Source organism: Petaurus breviceps, unplaced genomic scaffold, assembly GCF_028583685.1.
Source record: "Petaurus breviceps papuanus isolate PSGF00001 unplaced genomic scaffold, PetGlider_PUasm1.0 91133, whole genome shotgun sequence".
In the NCBI taxonomy this organism is placed as follows: domain Eukaryota; kingdom Metazoa; phylum Chordata; class Mammalia; order Diprotodontia; family Petauridae; genus Petaurus; species Petaurus breviceps.
The window spans coordinates 7,591,739-7,605,413 of record NW_027187419.1 but is presented as its reverse complement, the minus strand read 5'-3'; the positions used below and the strand labels follow the sequence as shown (position 1 = coordinate 7,605,413).

General features: G+C 38.6%; 1 protein-coding gene across 2 annotated transcripts in view; it reads right to left on the bottom strand.

Moving 5' to 3' along the window:
• LOC138155257 (interleukin-18-like) overlaps window positions 1–13,675 on the bottom strand; it is a 376,645-nt gene that overhangs the window by 32,592 nt on the left and 330,378 nt on the right. The window lies entirely within an intron of this gene.

Sequence of the window (13,675 nt, the reverse complement as noted above, 5' to 3'; positions counted from 1 at the left end):
GTCCCTCTCTCTCTCTCTCTCTCTCTCTCTCTCTCTCTCTCTCTCTCTCTCTCTCTCTCTCTTCCTTCCTTCCTTCCTTCCTTTCTGGAGGGGGAAGGGGAGGCAATTGGGGCCAAGTGACTTAGCCAGGGTCATACAACTACTAAGTGTCAAGTGTCTGACCCTGGATTTGAATTCAGGTCCTCCTGACTCCAGGGCTGCTGCTCTATCCACTGTGCCACCTAGTTGCCTTTATTCTTCTCACCTTAAAGATTTTTTTAAATCTCTGATGTCCCTTCCAACTCTAGAAGAGGAAGGTAAGAGTCCCTGAAGGAACATCTGGCAGGTGAAAGGAAGACATCTGGCAGAAGGTAGGGACCAACCACTCAATACTTAGCGGGTCTCAGTGGGAGGGTGTGTATGGCAGCACACTGAGTGGGAGGTACCGGGGTCACAAGAGTCCATGAATTGTGCATTCAGACACAGAAGACTCAGTCACCTATGTGCTCCCCTGCACTTGCTTTTGGCTGTCTTCAAGATTCTGCACAAGTAATGGACTACTAGAATTTTTTTGGAATGAATAATGCTGCAACATACTCAAAAGATATTTTAAAATATATCTCTGCAATACTTGTAAAAAAGAGGGGTGATGATTTCTAAGCCACCTTTTGTTTAAAAAAGTTATTCTTTAATGGAAGAGATCTTTTTTTTTTTTTGGAGGGCAATTGGGGTTAAGTAACTTGCCCAAGGTCACACGGCTAGGTTGTGTGTGTGTGTGTGTGTGTGTGTGAAGTGTCTGAGGCCAGATCCGAACTCAGGTCCTCCTGACTCTGGGGCCGGCACTCTACTCACTGTGCCATCTAGCCGCCCCTGAAATCTTTTTTGAATCAAAACTGGAACTTAGAAAAAAGAGAAGTATTTTATATAAATCTTTAGAAAACTTCATGGAATTTAAAGGAGATTTAAAGGACAATTCCCCTAAATGTTTCTACTGATGCTATAAATGCCCAGCACTCTCCCTTTCTGACCACTTTCTTTGGTATCTGTGATTTTATAATTTGAGGGAACTTCCACTAGAGGATGAAAGTTATGCCCATGGCAATTCACTTGAAACTTAGTCTTAGAAAGTGACCCTGGCACTGAAAGGCTAAGTGACTAGTTGAGTTTTTCACAGTTAATGACAGGTCAACATCCCTGACTTCCTCACTCCCAGGATGGCTCTCTATCCAATCTGCCAAACTCCTTCTGCTTGGTTCACTTGCCTTCAGCATTAAAAAGAGTCTATCCCTTTTCTAAACCAGACAGCACCATGAGTAAGATCCCTGGAGTTTCAGGAAGATTCAATGAGATTCAGGAGGACTTGAGTTCAAATTCTACCTCAAATACTAATTGTATGGCTCTGGGCAAATCACTTAACATCTCAGCCTTAATTTCTTCTACTATGTAAAGGAGATAATAATAGCACCTACCTCACAGAATTGTTGTGCTCAAATAAGATAACATATATAAAGTGATTTGCAAGATGTGTCATGAAGAATATGGATCTTTGATCCCCCTGTTCCTGACTTGGGCCAATTCACTCCTCCCTAGGCAGCCTGGTACCTTCCTTACTTCTCTTTCTGTCATTCTTGGGGACTCATCATATTGGTACTGCAGTTAATGTGTTAGAGTTAATGGGTTTAGCCTACACCAGCTCAGAATTCCTGAGCTCAAAAGATTCACTAAAGCCTTAGCCTTCTCAGTAATTGAGAATATAGGCATTGATAACCACTGTGCACTACCTAGTCCCTAGTGCTTTGTTTACATTGTTTTTAAAAAATTTCAACATTCATTTTTAAAAATTTGATTTCCAAATTCTCTTTCTTCCTCCAGCCTTTCTTCCACCCATTGAGAAGGCAAACAATATAATACCTATGTACATATTTCACAATACACGTGAAATCACGCAGTATGTATTTCTATGTTAGCCATGTTGCCAAAAAAAGGCAAAAAATAAAGCAATTGACAGACAATATGCTTCAATTGGCATTCAGAATTCATCAATTCTCTCTCTGGAAATGGATAGCGTTTTTCATCATGAGTCCTTTATACTTGTCTTGTATCATTGTCTTGATCAGAGTAGCTGTCTTCCACAGTTGATCATTGTGACAATGTTGCTGTTACTATGAATGATGTTCTGCTGGTTCTTCTCACTTGATTTTGCATCAGTTCATATAAGTCTGTCCAGGTTTTTCTGAAACCATCCTTTTTGTCATTTCTTATGGTGTAATAGTCTTCCATCACAATCATATACTGCTACTTGCTTAGCCATTCCTTGATTGATGGACATCCCTCAATTTCCAATTCTTTGCCACCATAGAAAAGAGCTGCTATTAATATTTTTGTACATATATAGGTTCTTTTCTCTTTCTTTGACTTTTTTGGGAAACACACTGGTAGTGGTATTACTGGGTCAAAGGTATGCTCAGTTTTATAGCCTTTGGGTGTATTTCCAAATTTTTCTCCAGAATGGTTAGAGAAATTCACAACTCCACTAACAATGCTTTAGTGTCCCTATTTTTCCATGTCCTCTTCAGCATTTGTCATTTTCCCTTTCTGTAATGTTAGCCATTCTGACAGATGTGAGGTAGCTCAGAGTTGTTTTAATTTGCACTTCTCTAAATATTAGTGATTTAGGTCATTTTCCCATATGACTATTGATAACTTTGATTTTTTCTTTTGAGAACTGCCTGTTCATATCCTTTGATTATTTATCAATTGGGGAATGGCTCTTATGTTTGTAAATTTGGATCAGTTCCCTCTATATTTGAGAAATGAGACCTTTATCAGAAAAACTTACTGTAAAAATTTCCCCCCAGTTTCCTGCTTTCCTCCTAATTTTAGCTGTATTGGTTTTGTTTGTGGAAACCCTTTTTAATTTCGTGTAATAAAAATTATAAATTTTACCTCTCATGATATTCTCTTGTGTTGTCATAAATTGTTCCCTTATTTATAGATCTGGAAGGTAAATTTTTCCATGCTCCCCAGTTTGCCTGTGATATTACCCTTAATGTTTAAATTATGTACCCACATTTTGACCTTATTTTGGTACATAGTTCTTACTTTATGTAAATTTATATTAAGCAAATTCAACTTTACAAAGAATTCTGAAAGAAATTTGCATTCCAAAAAAACCATCCACATTAATTTTATTGTACAGTAGTGTGCTCTGTGGTCCTGCCCCTTGGCTCAGTGCTCTGTGGCACCCGTTTCCCCCCCGCCAAAAAAAGATAAAAGAAAAACCCTCCAAACACTCAAATCACCACCTTTTCTGGCACAGGATTTTGGCTTGGCTTGAGATCTCTGGTGCTGGGAAGAGAAGAGAGACCTCTGTCCCATTCCACCCACCTTTGTCTGCCCCTGCATGTCTGTCTTCCTTACTGCCTGTTTGTTCCCAGACATGTGGCCTTGACTAAGTAAATAAATATGGGTAGAACTGTCATTTTTATTATATTGATTTGACCTATCCATGAGCAATTAATTTTTCTCTAGTTGTTTAGATCTGTCTTTATTTTTGTGAAAAGTGTCATAATTGTGTCTATAGAGTTTCTGGGTATGACTTGACAGGTAGATTCCCACATATTTTATACTATTTGCAGTAATTTAAATGGAACTTTTCTCTCTACCTCTTCCTGCTGGTTTCTTTTGTGGGTTTGTTTTATATCTTGCAACTTTTGTGACAGTTTTTAATTGTTTTAACTAGTTTAGTTGTTTCTCTAGGGTTCTCAAAGTACATCATCATATCTTCTGCCAAGAATGATGATTTTATTTCTTCATTGCCTATTCTTATTCCAACAGTTTCTTGTCTTATTGTTATAACTAGTATTTCTAGTACAATATTGAATAATGATGGTGATAATGGACATTTTGCTTTACCCCTTATCTTACTGAAGAGGCTTCTAGTTTATCCTCATTACAAAAAATGCTTGCTCATGGTTTTAGATGGATACTACTTTTTTAAGAAAAACTTCATTTGGGATGGCTAGGTGGTGCAGTGAGTAAAGTGTCCTCCCCAGAGTCAGGAGGACCTGAGTTCGGTTCTGGTCTCAGACACTTAACACCTACACAAAAAAACTAGCTGTGTAATCTTGGGCAAGTTACTTAACCCCAATTGCCCTCCAAAAGGCAATAAAAAAGAAAGAAAGAAAAAAAAGAAGAAAGAAAGAAAAAAAAGAAAGGAAAAAAGAAAGAAAGAAAAACTTCATTTATTCCTATGCTTTCTAATGTTATGAATAGGAATGAGTCTTTTCTGCATCTATTGATATAATCATGTGATTTTTGTTTTTATAATCGAAATAGTCAATTATGCTTATAGTCTTCCCAATATTGAACCAGCCCTGCATTCCTCTTATAAATCTAGCCTGCTGATAGTATATGATCCTTGTTACTTATTACTGCAATCTCCTTGCTAGTATTTTATTTAAAATTTTTGCAGCAATGCTCATTAGGGAGATTGGTCTATTTTTGTACATATGTGTGTCCTTTCCCCCTTTTTATGATCTAAAGAGAAACTTTTAAAAAAAGGAATAGGACCATTGTGTAGGGTAGAAAGAGTGAGGAGAGTAGTGAATTGAGAAAAGGAAAAACCTTTCTACTCTAATTTTGCTACTCTTTTCTCTGACAAAAGGACACATCCTTGAATTTGAAAAGGCCAAAGAAAAATGACCAAAGAGAATTTATACTCAAGTCATACAGTAATAGTAAGAGAGTGCCTTGATGAATTCAAATCACCAGGCCCAGATAAGCTGTATCTTAAAGTACTTAAAAGAGTTGGCAGAACAGTCCCTTAGATTTGAAGTGCAAAAGTCGTACCGCAGGATCGGTCAAGGACAATGACACCTTTTCAAAAAAGGGAAAAGAATGAAGTCTGAAAACTCTAGTCCCAAGACTATGACTTAGAATTTTGGCCACATTCTAGACTATATTATGAAAGGGATGGCTAAATAAACTCTTGAAAAGGAAGTCATGATTACGAAGATACCGCAGCATCACTATGCCAGATACAGCTCCTTTTCTTCATTTTCCTTTGTTCTATATGTAGTTTACTCAGCTTTTAGAAAAGTATTTGCCAAAGCCTCACCTACACATGGATAGGATGGATAAAATTAGGTTGATACAAAGCTAGCTGAATGACTGAATCAAAGAAGAGCCATTAATAATTTGATATCACCTTCAAAGGAGTTCTTTAGCAGAATGCCTCAGAGACTCAGGACTTGGCAGGGTCTGTTTAACATTATCAATCAAGGGCATAAATGGTATATTCTTGTTGACCTGAAAGTTTGATTAAAAGAGGCAAACAGGCTAGGTGATATACATATATATGTATATATCTGCATTCATATTGTTTATTCCCTTAAAGCTAGCAGATACATGTACACAGAGTCAAAACTTAAATTCTGACTGACTGATAATGGAATGAGAAACCTTAAATACATTTTAAAACAATCCCAACTCAGCATGTCCATGTCACTCAAATTTATGATCTCCATATGTGTTTAACCATAGTATGAGAAAGGAATTTTCTTAATTGAATAAGTTGTAAATGCAGTAAGATAAGAGAGTTGACAAAGTGTCAATTGAAAATACAACCCAGTATATCTGTGTTTCCTTTACAATTTACATGACATAACATAGTATATGTCCATAAAATATTGAGATAAGAAAAGTCCCATGGGATGGCTAGGTGGCTCAGTGAGTAGAGCACCAGCCCCAGAGTCAGGAGGACCTGAGTTCAAATATGGCCTCAGACACTTAACACAAAAACTAGTCATGTGACCTTGGGCAAGTCACTTAAACCCAATTGCCCTCCAAAAAGGAAAAAAAAAAAAGAAAATTCCCATAATTTGAGGTAGTGTCTGGTCAAGGCGTCTTGTCTTTGGTAGTCATTAACAGAAGAATGCTCTGGTCAGCTTCATCTGACCTTGTAGTGTTGACACAGGAAGGGGCATTTTGAGTTCATTCAGAGAGCAAGGCATGTCTATTATGCCAGGGTATGGCAAAGCATTATGGTAGATAAAGCTTGGAGTGGGCCACAGTGCCTCTCCTGACTGGCCAATTCAGGTTTTAGGCCTTTCTCAGGTCTTGGGTGTTCAAAATGGCTTAGGGAGAGTTCTATACGCTTAAGATTGACAAATGCGTCTAAGCTGGGAAGGTTAGATGATAGGTACAATAGGATTTTTTTTTAAGCAATTGGGGTTAAGTAACTTGCTCAAAGTTACACGGCCAGTTATTTTGTGTGGGTGCCAAGTATCTGAGGCCGGAACCGATCCCGGGTCTCCCGACGCTGGGGCCAGCGCTCTTACTCACTGCACCACCTGGCCTCCCCTATAATAGGATTTTTAAAAGATCTTACTGTATTTGAATATTGGGTTAAATGTAATAAGCTGAAATTTAATATAGAAAAATGTAAAATCTTTTAGTTGGTTAAAAAAATTAAAGACTTGATAAGATTCCATAAAAGTTAATGATGTAATGCAGTAAACAAGAAATCTAGTGTGATCTTAGTCTGCTTTCAGAAACATTTCCTGTCTAGGATGCTGGCCTGGCAGACTATAAGTACAATATCACTTTCTGCCCTGGGCACTGTATTCTTGTAAGAATTCTGATAAGCTGGAAAGTAACCAGAGAAGGGCAAACCAGGGTGGTGAAGGGCCTTGAGTTAAAGTCATATAAGGATCAATGAAATAAATAGAGATATTTCAGGAAGGGGATAAATGTTTATATAGTGCCTTCTATGTGCCAAGCACTGTGCTAAGTACTTTATTTATTTATTTATTTTGCTTTTTGGAGGGGGAAGGCAGGGCAATTGGGGTTAAGTAACTTGCCCAGGTCACATGGCTAGTAAGTGTTAAGTGTCTGAGGCTGGATTTGAACTCAGGTCCTCCTGACTCCAGGGCTGGTGCTATATTCACTATGCTATCTAGCCACCCCAGGTGCTAAGTACTTTAAAAATTGTTGTTGTTTGTCTTTTGTTCTCGAAGAGGACCATGGCATCAGGATATAATTTGATCTTTATGACAACCCCACAAAGTATGTCCTATTTTATAGGTGAGGAATGAGGTAAACTGAGGTTAAGTGACTTGCCCAAAATCACACAACTAGTAAATATCTGAGGACAGTTTAGAACTGAGGTCTCCCTGACTCCAGACCCTGTGCTCTACCCAATGCACCACCTTGCTACCTTTGAGAAATAATAATGATGATGATGATTATAGCTAACTTTTATATAGTATTTACTATGCGTAGGCATTGTGCTAAGTAAGAGTTTTACAATTATTATCTAATTTGATCCTTACAACAAACCTGGGAGTTGTTCAGTCATTTCACTTGTGTTTGACTCTTTGTGAGCCCATTTGGGGTTTTCTTGGCAGAGATACTGGAGTTGTTTGCTATTTCCTTCTGCAGGTCATTTTCCAGATGAGGAAACTGAGACAAACAGGGTTTGGTGACTTGCCCAGAGTCACACAGCTAAGGCCAGATTTGAATTGAGGAAGATGTCTTCTGGACTTTAGGCCTGGCACTCTATCTACTGCACCATCTAACTGGAGGCAGGTACTATCATCATCTCCATTTTACAGATCCTCATCTTTAAACTGAAGCAAAAAAGTTTAAATGACTTGCCCAGTGTCACATAACTAATAAATAACTGAGGCCAGATTTGAATTCATGTCTTCCTAATTCCAGGCCCAAAGCTCTATCCACTGGGTCACTTACTTGCTAATTTAGTCTGGAGAAGAGAAAATTTAGCATTGACATGATAACTATCTGAAAAGCTTTGAAAAGTTGTCAAGTAGATAAATTAAATTTGTTCTATTTGCCCCAGGGTACAGAAGTAGGAGGACCTGGGTAAGGGGATTTATGCAAGTCACTGTGATTGTCTTGCTTCCCTCGTGGTCTGGCTGCTGAGTGCTTCTACCAATGTAGCGGGTAAATAAGGGGGCATCTGTGCTCACTTAACCTCTATCTCCTGTCTGATGCCTCTGGACTCCCTTCTCTTCCTTCTTTCCCTATTTTGTCTTACTTTAGTACCTATTACTTAGAACAGTGCCTGACACATAGTAAATGATTAATAAATGCTTGTTGACTGACTAACTGACCTGGCAATAGCTACCCTGCCCTGGTTCTCAATCTGCTCTCCTGAGTCCCTGTTTCCTCTTCCTCCTGGCTCTACTCCACTCTTCTCTGCCCAAAGGCTTTGCCACTTGCATTCCAGCTAAAATCCTCCCACAGAAACCCTTCAAGCTGCTGACTCAGCTCTATCCTTACTTCTCCCTTTTGCCATTGTCAGGGAGATATTGTAATCTTTTCCCTTGAATTGTCTTTGTGATAACAAATGACCCTGTGCCCTTTGAGGATCCAGACCAAAAAATCAGCAATTATTGGACTGTCATCAGCATTGATTCCCCACCCCACAGTGATCCATGAAGATTTTCCAGAGGAAGAAAAAACCACAGAAGCCCTGTTGTTCTAGAGTGTTCCCTATATGTATACCTTATTACCATTGTCCACTAAATTTGAGCTCTAATCGCCTCCCCCCCCCCATATACAGACTCTGTATATTTGTGGTTTGAAAAAATCTTTTGTTAAGTATTGTTCTTGCTGTGCCATTTGAATAAATGTCTTTTCTAATGATCAAATTGAGTCTGATTGTTAATGGGAAGCACACAGGCAGGGGCTCTTGAGTTCCAGTGTTAGGAATAGCTGTTGGTAGGATTACCTTTAGAACCTAAAGTAGTAGCAACTCCTCTGGGGACTCAGTGTGAATACAAGTTAGGGAATTGACCCCAGAGGAGGACCATGACATATTTTTTTAAAAGTTGCTTAAACCAGGGGTGGCCAGGTGGCTCAGTGAGTAAGAGCACTGGCTCCAGTGTCAGGATGACCTGGGGATCGAATCCCAGGCTCAGACACTTAGCACCCATCCAGAAACACTTGGCCGTATAACCTTGAGGAAGTTACTTAACCCCAATTGCTTAGGGGTGGCCAGGTGGCTCAGCAAGTAAGAGCACCAGCCCCAGTGTTGGGATGACCTGGGGATCAAATCCGGACTCAGATACTTAGCACCACACCCAGAAATGACTGGCTGTGTAACCTTGAGCAAGTTACTTAACCCCGATTGCTTTAAAAAAAAAATTTGCTTAAACTAAGTTGTCACTGCAGCAGAATGGCTTAAGGGACAGAACAAGATCCTGGATTTTAAAGAGAGGGTACAGGTTGTCCCTTAGGGGGTGTTGGGTTGGTTTGTCATTTCTGATATCACAGGCAGGGAGATGTAAGTTACTGTCTGAGAGACGAACCTGAGAGACCCAGTGATAGATAGGAAGTATAAGCTTGGCATATGGAAGTTTATATAAAAGGAAATGGTGGGGGTTTTAGGCAGGAGGAGGGGTGTGTTCAGAGCTGAGTAGCCTGCCACAAGAGAGCCTTACAAGACTGACAGAGGCCTGTCAACTTCAGGTTTTTTAGACTATCATATTTGCCTGTTATCTCTCTGTGGCAAAGTGAGTGGTAGAGCTGCAATTTGAAACCCACATTATAGGATCATAAATGCAGAGCTGGAAGAGGTAGTAGAGATGATCTAATTCAGAGGTTTCCAAACTTATTTGGCCTACTGCCTGCTTTAAAAAAAATACTCAGCACCACCCCCACCTCCTTGAAATCTACTTTCTTTAACACTTTAACAGTTTTTTTTAAAAAAAATTGTGTCTTTCAGAAAAAATAAATTAAAAAAATGATGCATTTTAAATTTAATCATTTATTGTAAATTTTTCAGTTTTTTCCTGCACTAAAATTTTGATGATGCAATATTATGTCATGTAACTGTATAGTATTGTATTATAAACAAGTCATTACATGCACATATTCCTGCTGATGCATGTTGTACTTCCCAACAATGCCCAACTGGCTTACCTGCCAACACTTGCTTTTTAAGACCTGTAGACTGACTTGACCACTGATTGGTTATAACTTGCATTTTGTGTGTTTATTTGGAAAATAATGTAATCACTATGACTTTAACTCTGTTATACAATAGATGAAACATGCATGAAAGGTTTTTCAAAATTTACTCCCCCCTCCTCAGATCATTCCAGTGCTCCTCAGTACCACACACTTTGGGAACCCCTCATTTTAATTATACCCCCCTCATGTTTAAAGATGAGGAAACTAAGAGTCATGGAAGTTATGTGACTTGCCCAAGGTCACATAAGTAGTGAGCATCATAGTCAGGATTTGAAACTAGGTCTTCTGATTCTAGAATCAGGATTCTTTCTAATCTACCATTCTGTAAATCCACTGCCTTTCAATTAGTCAGTATTTATTAAGCATCTACTATGTGCCAGGTACTGTGCTAGGGATACAAAAAGACGCAAAAAAGAGTCTGCCCTGAAGGAACTTACAGTCTATCAAAGAGTTCTTCACCACATTGTCTCCCAAGAAGGAGGCAGGGGTAAAGAAAGTGCAAGTGGGCTCCATCCCCTCCCCAGAGCAGAGCTTAATCATCATTCAAAACCCTCTTTCTTTTTCCAGTTGTCTATGTTTTTCTTATCTTCTCCCCATTTTACTCCCTTTTCTACTCCTTCTTCCTTGAGTCCTTAGTTCTTTCTTCTACTTACTAGCTATGTTACTTAACCTCTCTGAGCCTCAGTTTCCTCATCTGTTAAATGGAGATACTAACACCTATGGGCTAAGAGCATAGAACTTTGAAAGTTGCAAATTATTATGTAAATATGAACTGTTAATATTCTTTCCTACTCTCCATTATCTTTAATGTAGGCAGAGAAAAAGAAGGATATGAAAAGGAAAGGAGAGAATATCAGGGGTAGGAGCCATGTCTGTCTTTATTATTTTCATATTTTAGATTCCATTTCACCAAGTGTTTGTTTCTTGGATTTTAAAGCCTCACTATTTGATTGAAATCCTTTAAACCTATGCTAACTAGGCAGTCCACTTGTTCAGGGTTAGTATTTTTTTTTAAGGTACTGTATGATGCTTTTTGCCTGAAATCCTTCCAGAAAGCTTAGATGCATAGTGATAGAGCCCTGGACTTAGAGTCAGGAAAACCAGAGTTCCAAGCCTGCCTCAGATACTTAATAGCTTTGTGGGCAAATTATTTAGCCTCTGTCTGCCACAGTTTTCTCATCTGTAAAATGGGGATAATACTAGCACCCACCTTCTGGAATTGTTGTGAGGGTCAAATAAGAATATATGTAAAGTGCTTTTCAAACCTTAAAACTCTCTACAAATGTTAGTTATTGAATTGTGAATAAACATTGATACAATATGTTTGTGAGGGTGTCTGTGTGTGTGTTTCTAGAGAAGACAAGGTATCAGAAAGATCTGGAAGCTTCTTGGAAATGTAGGATCTGTCATATTCTTGAGTTCCAGCTATATCTTCTTCTGCTGTTGGGCCTTTTCCCATCCCTGAACCTATCTGATTTACCCCTTCCATGCTTCTCTACTATCCGTATCCCCTCCTCTCCCCTTCCATGTCCCCTGCTTTCTCTTTCCTATCACAGAATCTAAGAATCAAGAGGGGGTGAAGCATTAGTTAGTTGGCAATGACTATGTCCACACAGGGGGAGGAGACCCTGCCTCTTTTCCTTTTGTTTTATTCTATGTACAATAAAGCTGAAAAGTCACATGCTGGGTCACTAAATCAATATGGGTAGAGAGGGATGGTACAAAGAGAAGAAAACTATTTTTGGGGTTGAGGTAGATCTAAACTTTAATTATCTTAAAATTCGTATTTTATCACTTAGCATGAACATGACACAAAACATACTCAAATGAACATAATAGCAAAATAAAAACTCAGACCTGTAGTAATTCACATGTGCAACATCATAACATCTTAACTTGTAACATCATAACTTGTCCTAGTGACTGTTTTAATAGGTTTAGTTCTCTTGTCACTGACTGCTCTCTCTGCTTCTACACTCGGACTAGTCTAGATTGATTATGGACTGACCATCAGGATCGTTGTAGACTTGTGCATCTACACCTGGGCTGGCAGCCATTCCCTGTGACAGGGATGGGGTAGAGCTGGTGAGTGTGAGAAAGAACATCTCTTCACTCTTCTTCAAGGTCTATTGAACTTTCAAGTTACCTTGGGTATTTCTGGCTTCCAATTTTGAGAAAAAAAATTGATAAGGCCAGTTCTACATCAGGTTGCTTAATGAAAAGACTCTGGGAAGAAGCCAACATGGGAGGAGCCATCAATCTCCATCTTGTCCCTGTCCCTAGCTTGCTATTCTGGAGACTTTGGGGAGCTACTCCTTGGGTAAGATCTAGAACATTCTCTCTCTTGAGCTGTTACCTGGCTCCCAATGAGAGAACTCCTTTACTCTGTGTTGTCTGGGATATATATTCTCCAATGTATACCTTCTCTGATTTTTGTTAGCTACTGATTTGGATAAATAGGTTTTCTTGGCAAAAACTCCCCCACAAAACAAAAGCAAAAAAGAAAAAAAAGATCAAACCCAAACCAAAAAAAAAAAATCCAAGCAATTAATATCCATATTTTAATACTTTAATTTTACCTTCTAGATTATGTCTTGAAAATCAGTAGCATTTCAGAAAGGACAAGCTGATTTTTAAGCACAAATGTGAAATCTGCACCATTTTAGGGCAGCAGCTAGGGTATTTGAGGATTCTGAGTGACATTTCAAAATAATATAATATCCAGGAAAGATATTATGGACAGGGAATAAATAAAATAAAATGAGATAACATTTGTAAAGCACTTAAAACAGTGCCTGGCAGATAGTAAGTGGCATATAAATGCTTATTCATTCCCTAAATCTCCCTCTGCTCATCTCCACCCCTTTTATTCCCCCCCATCCTGGAATAAGGATTTTGTGCTTGTGTGGCAGAGAACAGTAGTGCCATTTACTGACTAAGTCAGATATTATGTTCTGAGTAGTTTCAATCTCCTTGACTGAATTCCCCCCCCCCACCACACACACACTTATGTGAAAGCACCAGTGAGATGAAACGAAATACCAGTACCCCATGTGAGTGCTGCAATGAATTCCAAGAGAGTAGACATTTCTACCCAAGATTCCTCTCATTTCTACTTCACAAACCAGTTCCTTCCTACTGATAAAACTCAAGTCTAGAATAATATTTCCCTCATTGCTTCTTCTAACTTTTGAAAAATGAAATCACTAAGAAAAGTTGTGAATTTTGTCAGCAGCTTTGCTTTTAGGAGAAAGAACTCCAGAAGATGTCTGAAGAGTTTAAGTGCCCTTTAACAAATGCCTAAATACCAAATTTTTTGTTCTGCTTCTGGTACTGTAGTGTCCTCTTACCAACAATATTGCTTCGGTGAGCTTCTATTGGTTCTCACCAAATACTGTCCATGATACTTCTTCCTTTTGGTTTGTAGCATTCCTTATAGGAATATATTTTCTTCATATACAATGAGTTTACCACCCCCCTCAACCCAATCTGTTTCTTTCATATAATTATACCTTTCCAAAAGCCTTTTCTGATTGAGTCACAATCCACTAAGATTCTACGATACCTACAAATTCAATTTTGCCTTCTTATATTAAGATCTCTATCATTCTTTTCTATCTTTTTTCTTCTTAGTGTTTGTGTTCAGATATCTGACTCCATAAAAATTATTAGCCTCTCCTTCTTGAATACTGTTTCT